This window comes from Furipterus horrens, unplaced genomic scaffold, assembly GCF_987537825.1.
Source record: "Furipterus horrens unplaced genomic scaffold, mFurHor1.1.pri manual_scaffold_1, whole genome shotgun sequence".
NCBI lineage: Eukaryota > Metazoa > Chordata > Mammalia > Chiroptera > Furipteridae > Furipterus > Furipterus horrens.
Genome location: NW_028327171.1, coordinates 8741279 through 8749621, shown reverse-complemented (window position 1 = coordinate 8749621; position 8343 = coordinate 8741279). Strand labels below are relative to the sequence as shown.

The window sequence follows — 8343 nt, the reverse complement described above, 5'->3', positions numbered from 1 at the left end:
TCCCATCAGGCAGTCGCCACCCCACGTGCCCAGAGGGTGTGCAGACCCTGCAAAGGGCCTCATTTCCACTGACTCGGACTCCGGAGTCTCACTTTCAACCTGAAACCGCCATCCGCCTGACTCTGGGCCAAAAGTAAATATATTTCAAGAGTTAAAAGAAAAACTCCTCCCAGTGTGGCAGAATTATTGGAAAGAAGTATTTTTTAAATAACGATAAACAGACATTAAATGGGTCCAGGGTGGAGTGGCGGGGAGTGGTCAAGCCCAGGGAAGAAGAAAGGGGTCCGAACGTTGAAGTAGGGCCCGGGTGCTTTCCTCCCAGCACCCTTGGGAGGCAGTAGAGCTTTTGGGGGGAGCCAGCTGAGCATCTGGGGCTTAAAGCCATAGAAAGGAAGAACTACAGGGAGCCCAGGGCAACCACTGTGCCACCCCTAAACCTGTGAGTGGACGTGAGACCCACCCCTCCTCACTGCAGGCCCTGAGGACACCAGGAGGGGCAGGAGGCCACGGCCTGGACGTGCTCACTGACATGCTGTTCTGGGTGCCCTTCCTGCTGGGAGCACCCGGTGCACGATGCTCACTCAGGTCGCAATGAAGGGCAAATACACCCGACTGAAGAAGCCATGCCCCACGGTCACTTCTGAGAGCTGGCACCCGCTGACTGCTTCACCCAGGCTGGCGGCTGCAGCCCGAGGGAGGCTGGGAGCGGGGCAGAAGGACCCCACCCAGAAGGGTGCGTGAGAGTGTTGGTGCGTGTGGTGGTTATGTGAGAGCGTGTGCATGTGGGGTAAATGTGTGTGCCAGGGTGTGTGGGATGTGTCTGGGGTAGGGGAGGGACCTGTACCCCTCCCAGACCTCGCCTTATATGTCTCATTAATTCTCTGCTTTCTTCTTTTTTAATATACGCATTCAAACTAAGAAACTTTCTACTAAATACTGATTCAGATGAATTCACCACTTTTATATGTAATATTTTTATTATTCAGTTCAAAATACCTGATTTCTTGTACTCATGAGTTAATTTCTACTCGTGAATTTTACCAATTCATTTTTCTAAATCATCACCTGAGGATGTTTATCAATTTTTTAGAAAGAGAGAGAAAGAGAAACATCAATGCGTAAGAGAAGCATCAATTGGTTGCCTCCTGTATGCACCCCAACCAGGGATCAAACCCACAATGTTTTGGTGCACGAGACAAGGCTCCAACCAACGGAGCCACCCGGCCAGGGCTACCAATTCTTTTTTTGTTACTAATTTCCAGCTTCACTATATTGTGGTTAAAGAATGTGATTCTCTAATCATCTCAAATTTGTTGAGACTTTTTTTTTCATCTCTTTTTTTATTGTTGTTCTATTAGAGTTGTCCCAATTTTTCCCCCTTTGCTCTCCAATTCCCTTCCCTCCCCAGGCCCACAGTCAATTCCCACTCTGTTGTCCATGCCCATGGGTCCTTTATACTAGTTCCTTGGAGACTTTCTTTATAGCCCAGAAAATGTCTCTTTCTTTGGTTGGCTCTCACATCTAACCTTTGTTATAATTACTTTTTGCTGTAGTGATGAGTATAGCTCTTTCTTTCGTTCTGTGAGTTGTTCTGGTAAATCATGGAACTTGAGAGAATCCTGAGGTCCTGCAAATTTGTAGCCAGCTGGTCAGAAGTGAGGGTGGCCCTGGGGACCCTGAACTGGTGTCTGAAGCAAGGGCAGGCTTGTAGGGGATAATGCCCTTAACCTTAAGTTCAGCAAACTCCAGGCCATACCTATCAAAGATGTGTTTCCAGAATCACAAACTCCCAAAAATCAATAAGAAAAAAAAACCCAACAACCCAATTTTAAATAAATGAGTGAAAGACTTGAAAAACACATCCCCCAAAAAGTTAGCAAATGACCGATAAACACACAGAAGAGCCCTCAAGGCCTCAAGAGTCTTCAGGGCCACGCCAGTTAAGACCACAGGAGATAGGACTGCATCCTGCCCCTGTGTGAAATGGTGCAAATCGCTATAGAAAAGTGTAGCCAGCATCCACTGAAGATTCCCATCTATGACCCAGGAACCCACTCCTGGGTAAATACGCAACAGAAATGAGTCATCGTGTACACCAAAAAAAGCTGTACAAGAATGTTCATAGTGTCATAATTCATAATAATCAAAAACTATAAAGCACCCTTTGTTCGTCTGGAGTAGAAGAAGCAAGCTGCACATTCACACAGAAGAACAGAGCACAGGAGTGGGAAAGAGCGAGGCGTTGGGCTCCCAGTGTGATCAGACTCACACAACAGGATACTGGGCACAAGAGGCTGGACCCCAGAGATGCACACTATGTGGTTACATGTATATATCTGCCAATAGTCAAGATCAGGCAAATAAATCTTTGTCATGGAGATCTGGGTCGCAATTACCTCCAGGGACTGGTACGGACTAGAATGGGCCCAGGCATCCATTGGTCACTGGAAGTATTTTGCAAGTTGATCTGGGTTGTCTACACAGATGCGGCAGACCATATTTTACAAACATGGCCACATCGGTTCCTACCATCCCACTAGGCTCTAACAATGTGACCTTGAGCCTCAACCTACCCAGTAACAAGGTCTACATCCCCCTAGAAGTGACATCTACATCTACTCCCTTGGAACATAGGCAGACTCTGTGAGTCCTCCAACAACAGAAGACCGGGGAAGGAAGCCTACATGCACTTGCGTCAGGGAACCTGGCTGCCATGCTGTGAGGAAGCCCAGGAAAGACCATAGGCAGGGGTTCTGGCCACAGCCCAGCTGAGGTTCAGCCAGCATCAACCAAAAGACGTGAGGAAAGATGCTCCAACAGAGTGTACCCAAGACACTGGTCCATCCTAGCCTTCAGATCCTCATGGATGTCATGGAGTCAAAGTAAGCAGACCTCACGGCCTAACTATCCTCCAAATCCACAGAGCCCTGAGCACCTGCAGGTTGGGCAGGTCTGTGATGCAGCCCTGATGACTAGCCAAGTGCACACATTTATAAGCATTCACTGAACCATGCACTTGAGGTCTGTGCACTTTGCTATGCACAAGTCATAACTCAGTTAAAAAAATAACAATGCAAACACTTCTGAAGAAGAAAAAGAAGGAGGCGGATGTGCTCGGCCGTTGAAAAGGCTACTTGTCAAGCTGTAATCAAGTGTAAGTGAGAGATTGGCGCAGGAACAGACGAACTGGACAATCGAACAAACCCAGAAACGCACCCACTCATCGCAGGCTCTGATAAGTAAGGGAAGTGGATGACGGATCCCTGGGGAGAGCCACTCAATAAATGAGGCAGAAAAACCACAAGACAAAGACCCAGATCTTTTCTTTACACCATATACAAAGAGCATGTCCAAATGGATTAAGGGAAGAAATGTCAAAAGCAAAAGTTTGGGACTTTTGAAGAAAATACAAGGGATTGTATGACCTCAAGGTAGGAACAGATTTCCTAAACAAGACACATAAAAACTTTAACAATATCAACTTAGCAATATCAACAGCTTTGGCTACATTCAAGTGAAGGACTTCTGACTCATCCAAATATACCTTCCTGGAGGTAAAAAGACAAACCACAAACTTGGAGATGTTACCAACTGCGCATGAGGCCAACAGAACGCCAGTGTGGAAGCAGAGGACATGAGCAGCCATTCTCAGAACCAATGGGCCTGTGACAGGCAGAGATGTCCATTCTCACTGTACCAGGGGACACCACTCAGGACAAGCTACAATTTTGCTCACATTTGACTGACCCCCCCCCAAAAAAGAAGTTTTTAATGATCATAAATGTTGGAGATGATGTGGATTCACACGCTGTAAATCAATGCAACGCTTTTGCACAACAGACATTATCTTGTCAAGTTAAAATGTTGTGTTCCCATTATCCTGATGCCACCCTTAGCGACCTGCCCCAGAGGGAACACTGAAGGTTGTGCCAGGAGACCTGCTCCTGGGAGGGAACACTGAAGCAGCCCAAATACCCAGCAACCTCCCGCCCTGGCGCATTTTGCAACATCCCTGCATGCTTCCTATAAAGTGGGGACAGCAGCAGCATTGGCCCCAGGAGGGGGGAGGCAGGCCTCTCCTGCTCCCACGGGAGAGCCCTGTATGCAGAGAAAACACTGGACGGAAGAGGACACCAGCCAGAAAAATGGATCATATGGGGAAGCGACACTGCCTCCCTCCAGAGCAGAGCCAGCAAGGGAGTCCCCATCCCTACTTCCAGCTGTTGCCGAGGGAGCTGCCTTACCAGGAAAGGGAGGACATCCTTAGCCTCAAAGATTCAAGTGAACACCAGGAACACGTCACCCGCTTGAGACCTGCCTGAGGTTATGAAGGACCTTCCCCAGGGGCGCAGCTGCTCCTGGGTGGACCACCAGTCAGAGAGAAGCTGGCAGGATTTGGCCGCGCTCTGGGGAGAGGGCATCAGGACCACTGAGTCTTTGCCACGTGGGATTTCTATGGACGTGACTCAGAGTCAACAAGAGTCGCTGGTTTAAAAGCAAGGAGAGTTAGCCTGTCAGTACTCAAGCTCCAGATGGGCTGGACCGTTTCTGGAAACTGGGTGAAAGCTCCCTATACGTGGGCCTAAACCTGAAATTCTACATTGGTTCCATTTTTACAGAGCCTTGTCATATCAATTTCTGTTTTGGTTATCAATTGCTCAATAATAAACAACCCCAAAACTCAGTGACTTAGAATAAAAACCACCCATTTATGATTCTCCACAATCCTGTGGGTTTATTCAGGGACTCTGCTGCTCTCTGGGGTGCCACTGGGCTGTAAGATGGTTGGAAGGTTCCAAAATGGCCTCACTCATGACTGCAAGTTGGGGTTGGCCGACAGCCATGAGTTCGGTGGGGCTGTTGGCTGGGGTTCTGGTTCTACCCTGTGTGGGCTTCTCCATGTGACTGCTTGGACTGCCTCACAGTATGGCAGCCCGATTCAGAGAAGCCAGACAGACGTGGGAGCTGCAGTTCTTGGGCTTGGAAGTCTCAGCACATCATTTCTGCTGTGTTCTTTGTTCAAAGCCAGTCACAGGGGCTGCTGGAACTCAAGGGGGGTGGAGTTAATCTCACCTCTCCCGGTAAGAATAGCACGTGCACACAGAAGGGGGGTTGGAGGGACATCTTTGCTGACTAGTACTGCAGTCTCACCGGTCACTGTCCTTGCAGAACGACCTTCCCGTGCTGTGCAGGACCCATTTGCAAAGTCAAAGGAAAGCGTGTTGAGAACCTGGCAGTCAGTCCTGAGCTCACACCTGCCCACAGGTGCCTGGGCCTCTGCTGGGTGAGATGACACGCTTGCCGTCCTTCCCAACCTTTGGAGGACACCCAAGCCTTTTCCTCTTCTTTGCGTCTGTCTCAATCAGCCCACCAGGTCTGGGGTCTGTAGGGTCATGCCCTTCTCAATCACCGGTTCCTGCGAGAGCTCCCTTCCCACTGCAGTCCTCCCCAGAAAGCTCTGTGAAGCCATTGGTCAGTGGAAACCCCCAGCTGCGGGCAGAGGAGAGAGGCCGAACGTGAGCCCCACTTACTTCTGCTTCTTCTTCTAGGCCCAGGGGTCTAGTACCAGCCTTCTCCATCCCACAATGGAAAACCCTCACATCACTAGACATCCATCTCCACTTCAGCTTCCCATCAAACCCCGGGCCCTGGTCTCTGGTGGGGACATGTGCCCTGTGGTAGCAGGATTGGGTACAGGACTGCTCCTGAGAGCTGAGCCTACCTCATCTGCATGCAGTCGTACGCACCAGCCTCAGGATTTGGGGGCCCAGTTAAGGAGGGAAGGGGAGAACCATACCCTGGGCCCGCTGAGATGCTCTTGGTCTTTCTAGAGATGGTCCTTGCAAAAGTCTGGAGTCTGGAAAGTAAATGAACAGTCACGAAGGTCAGGAACAGTAACCAGATCTTGCAAATGTAGATTAAATCCACTTCTAAGGATTTAATCTAAGCAGAACACCAATCTGTGTGCAAAAGCCTCTCATGCACAAAGATGTTCTGTGTGGTCTTCTATATTCTATATGCAACAGTGAACAAATGTGTCCCTGACCCTCAGAATGGGCTCAGTGGTACTTGAATAAGCAAGTGATTAGAAATACACCCGACTGAGTCAAGACTACACACAGCCCACCCTGGGACCCCCTGGCTTATTAACCTTTTATATTTTCTCCAGACCTCAGCCCAGACACCACTCTGCAGGCACCGTCCCTGAATCTAATGCCAGGTCCTCCAGGGACCCCCTGTGCAGTTTGTGACAAATGTTCCTCTGTGGCTTTGCTTTTCAGCCCTAGCCCCTAGCACCCAGCCTGCCAGGTGTCAAGCAGCTGACAGGCAGGGGTACTATTGAATGAATCCACTATTAAGTCATGACCAGCTACGGCCAGCTGGCCACTTCAGTAAATGGTTGAACCACCTGCCTGAATATTCTTCAGCAATGTAAAGGACTTGTAGAAAAATAGAACACGTGAGAAAATGCTCACCAGGTCACATCAAGGGAAGTAAGCCCCTCATGAAATCGCCTGTACCGTTCAGTCCCAAAGCTTTCAGAAAGTGAAGAGCAAAGATCAGAGGCTGCGCGGCTGTGGTAAGAGGACAAACAGCAAATAACCTAAATAAAGTGAGAACTCTGCTTGAGGCAAAACCGTTCATGAGGCAAGTCTGCACATGTGAGGTCAGTGTCCCTTCCCACCTGCTCAGCATGGCTTCTCACAGTGAGAAATCTGTCTCCTCTGACAGCTTCTAAAGCCAAACACAAGACTGACGCTCACACGTGGGCCACACCCACTTCAGCTGGGCACCCTTTCCAGCCCCCGCAGGTGCCAGTCTGCTCTGGTTGCCCCTCTCCGTGTGGCTAGCAGGGTCACATCTTCACTGCGGGCCGTGCCACCCTGCCTCTCCTGAGCACTGGTGGCCCCGGCACGTGTAAGGATGGTGATGGCGGACATGTGTCACAGCTGTGCTGCGTCATCCTCCAAACACCACAGGGCTTTGTCTGTTGGGCTTTCCGCTCTGCGACAGCAGCTCAGCTCCCGCCTCTGTCACACAGGCAGGCGGGGGTGTAAATGCTTTAGGCAGCCAGTCCACGTGTGATCCCCAGCGCCTGCCACATACATCAAAACAAAGATGCCACAGAGGGAGCCCCATAGGCAGAGAGCCTGGAGGAGAGGTGGCGGAGGGGGGCTGGCTTTTTAGTCACTGGGACAATGGCATCACGGCTGACCCGGAACCCAGGGTGCCTGAGTCCGGCTGGCAGGTGCTCTTCCCTCGGACCGCTGCCTTCCCTGGGTGGGGGGTGCTCACCCTGAGGGGCCGGACCAGACTCAGCAACCAGACTGCCTAGGCTCGAATTCAGCTCAGTGTGACCAGACACAGTTTCTCTGCCTCGGTGTCCCCTTCTGCAAAACGGGGATAGTAACAGTGGCTGCCTCACGGAGTCATGTGAGGATCCAGAGGTCATAGCTGTGTAAAAGAAAGCACTTGGAAGCGGATGTGTTGTCAGCAGACAGACGCTGCGGGGGGAGGGGATGCAAGACAAAGACGGGAGGTGGCAGGAAGCTCAAGCCCCCCAGGAAGGGTGAATGAGAAGCCGGAGCCCACAGACCCATCCCACAGCTCCACCTGTCGTCCTGTTCACCCTCCACCTCCCTGCCCTGCACCCCCTAGAAAGGGGGCATGTGTGGATGGGTGCACTGTGGCCACCTAGATTGATAGGCGGACAATACAGAACGCCCCATAGAGCAAAGAGCAACTACCAACCCAGACAGCGAGGCTGGAAGGGAGCAGCTGGATAGGGAAATGGGTTTCCCGCCGGCTGGGGAGGGTTGCTGCAGCCCACGTGCTCACTTACTGACCGCCGTCCTCTGCGACCTGAATGAAAGGCGCTGAATGGCTGGTCTCTGGAACAGCCCCCAGGATCCCAGTAGACAGAAGTGCATCTGTTTCATAGGCACTTACAGATTTCTCCAAACCTTTAACACATTGAAATGGAAGTCTATTTTTGCGTAAGTTACAGAGCTGTCCTCTCTCGTTCATTGATGGTGAACATTTCCCTACAAATGGTTTTTCTATCTAGAGCAGAGTCGAGTCTCCTGCTGCATGGAAAAGGGGCTCTTGTGGAAGCCACAAACCGAGGCCTTGGGGTCTCCCCAGGATAAAGCCAGACGAGTGTGAAGTGGGCTCTGTCACTTCCCCAGGACAATACCCCATGTCAGGGGAGCCCCATCCTGTCACTGGTTAGAGGGCAATGAGGACAGAGGCAGACCTGTCTGCTGTGAAGGTCACAGTGCTTTGTGCCCTGTGGCCAGCATCGTGGGCCGCCGTGCTGGGGTCAGGAAGGGCTGCCCTGGC

The 8343-nt window shown here is 51.0% G+C and overlaps 1 long non-coding RNA gene across 1 annotated transcript; it reads right to left on the bottom strand.

The window, feature by feature from the left end:
• Positions 1-4718: 4718 nt before the first annotated feature.
• Positions 4719-7335, bottom strand: LOC150020601 (uncharacterized). Its single transcript, XR_016511182.1, has 3 exons — positions 7193-7335; positions 5723-5857; positions 4719-5490 (listed from the first exon to the last, which is right to left on the bottom strand). It is a non-coding gene; the product is annotated as an uncharacterized LOC150020601 (long non-coding RNA).
• Between the last annotated feature and the right edge of the window lie 1008 nt (positions 7336-8343).